Below are 2772 nucleotides of genomic sequence, written 5' to 3'. Positions count from 1 at the left end.
CTTGTTTATTTTGTCTATTGTGTGTTTCCTGACTCGTCCCCCTGGGAAGGACCGGGGCCCTCTCACTGTCCCCTGAGGCTGCGGAGCCCTCAAGGCGACAGGACCACAGGGACCAAGGCTGGGTTCGTCCTCTGGCTCGGGGGTCCCTCTGGGGGTCCAAACACCCCTTCGCACCTCTTCCATCCTGAGTCACCTCCTCTGAGCCTCCTTTCCTCCAGCTGCCCGTCAGGCGGGCTGGGTTGCCCACAACTGTAAAGAAAGAATTAGAAATCACCCGGCTACTGGGGATGAGATGACTGGGGACTCCCCGCCACGTGACCAGCCGCCCACACTGATTTGTCGTGGGAATGACGCAAACACCAGTCTCTCCCCCGAGCAGGAACATGTGTCCGTCGTGTAGTAGCTGCTGCAAACGCCCCGTCGGGGGTTTCACACTCTACCGAGAGCAGAGGGGGCCCGAGAGGCCCAGGCTTCACCCCGAGTGAGTGGTGTTTTAAAAAGGAGCAATAAAACCAATTAAATAAACCCGAATCACCAGCAGGGTGTCAGTGTGAGTTCTAGGGGCAACAACTCAGGAGGTCAAATCCCAACAGCCTCTCAGTTCTGTGTGACCTCAGTTGAGTTGTTTAAAGACGCTGAGCCTCCGTTTTCTCATCTGAAAATGGGTGCATGACAGGACCGTCCTCACTGGCCAGCGTGAAGCTCAGAAACGAGTGTCAAGTGCTCAGCGCAAAGCAGGCGTAGGGAGCGCAGTCGTACAGAGCACCATGAAGAAGAGGAAGGTGGGAACGACAGGCACCGCTACCGGGGACTCAGTGAGTGGTTGGGAAGACGAGGCAGGGCCCAGGGGCTTCGGGCGATGCTGCCCCCCGCATCAGGGTACCCACGCCCTGATTTGGTCTTTGAGTCCGTCCGCGGCCTTCTCCAGCCCCCTGAGAAGAGTCCCCCCACCTCCTCCCGGCTTCACCCCGTCTAGACGGTCTTTCTCTTCCTCTGGGGCAGGGACCTCGTCTTATTCACGTCTTCCAGATCCAGATCCAAACCCAGCACTGTGCCCAGCAAGCGTCCAATGCGTGTTTGTTAATGTAAAATGAGACCCATGTAGACAGCTCGCATGTACCACCTAAGCTAAGTGCTTCGTTATAGACGCAGGTCAGCTGAGGCCCCTGCAGGTTACGGGCCCAGCCCAGGACCACCCACCCATTTAGCAGCAGAGCCAACCTTGGCACGAGCCCCCTGACGCCTGGCCGCAGCCTCACCCACTAGGAGGGTTGTGCTGGTCGTATGCCCTGGCACCCAGAAACCCAAGAATGGTGGGTTGTCAGGAGGATGGAAGGATGGGGTTTACTGTGAATGAGACAAGAGCTCAGTGGGAAAAGATCTACTGTCCTCTGAGCAAGAGAAACAGAAGAGAGAATTCTAGAGAACCCAGAAGTTCAGAACAAGAATGAAACGTTCGAATCTTGGTAAATGCTACGTGTTGCCATCCGGGCCGGGACTTTTGAGGCCTCAGGGGTTTGCCAGGGGCAGGTAGGGGCGGGGAGGGGGGACAGGAGTGTGTGTGAAGGAGGGGGGCCCGGCAGGGAGGCCTCCAGGCTCCCTCCACCCCTGCGCTAGCTTTAATCTGAGGGCTCTGCCTTTATCGCTTTTATTTGTGTATATTTCTGGGTACAATTTCCTTTGAACAAAGGGATCTGTGACTCAAAGAATGTTTGAAAACCACTTACTATTTCCAGTACAAGATCAAGGCGAGGAGCAATCGGGAATGGCTGGGAAAGACGGGGCAGGCTTCCAGGAGGGAGAGTTGGAATTCGGACAAGGAGAGGGAAGAAGAGAGGGGCCCTGGGTCAGGCCGATGACGATAGGAATGGGGTGTGGGGACCAGCCAGGTGACCGTGGGATAGCCAGGGGCCTTCTCGGATAAGAGCAAGAGTCGTGTTGATAAACGGCGAAGTGGGGAGGGTTAGAGGGCCTGGGGTGAGGGCTGCCCCGCTCTCACTTTTGTTAGGTTCCCTGAGTAGCAGGCCCAGGTTTTAATGCCTAGGACAGCAATTCCCGAAACCTGGTTCTAGAACGTTCTAGGCACCTCCCACCATCTTCATGAAGTCTACAGCACATGGTGCCATTGGAGAAGTTCCAGCAGAGCCCGGTGCTCAGAAATATCCTCCCTCCCCTGCTGTGTCTGACCCCCTTGCTCCTGGGTTTCACGGCCTCTGGCTTCTAAGGCTTTCATCCATGTTCACATACAAACATCCAACCCAGCAGCGGTACCCTTGGGTATTCAACCCAGAGACGTGAGACTCACGTTCACCCAAAAACCTGCACCCGGAAGTTCCTAGCAGATGTGTTTGTAACAGTGCAAAACTGGAAACCACCAAAATGTCCTTCAGTGGGTGAACTGTGGTACATCCATTCCCTGGAATACAACTCGGTGATAATAGTAATTGATGTGCAAACATCTTGGATGGATCTCTAGGGAATTATGCTGAATAGAAAATCCCCAGTTTTAACAGGTTACATACTGTGATTCCATTTACATGACACTCTTGATATAACAAAGTTACAGAGATGGGGAACAGATCACTAGTTGACAGGAGTTAGGGATGGGGAAGAGGGTGAGCCTGGCTATAAAGGGGTCGGGGGAACACCAGAAAGCCTTGCGGTGATGGAGCGGTCCTGTATCTTGATGGAGGCGGTGGCTATACCAACCTACACATGCGATAAAATTGTACAGAACTACACGTGCACAAAGTGAGTGCATGTGAAACTGGC

This window comes from Balaenoptera borealis (assembly GCF_965194805.1).
Source record: "Balaenoptera borealis genome assembly, chromosome: 20".
Classification (NCBI taxonomy): domain Eukaryota; kingdom Metazoa; phylum Chordata; class Mammalia; order Artiodactyla; family Balaenopteridae; genus Balaenoptera; species Balaenoptera borealis.
The sequence above is the reverse complement of the archived record's forward strand: the minus strand, read 5'-3'. Positions refer to the sequence as shown.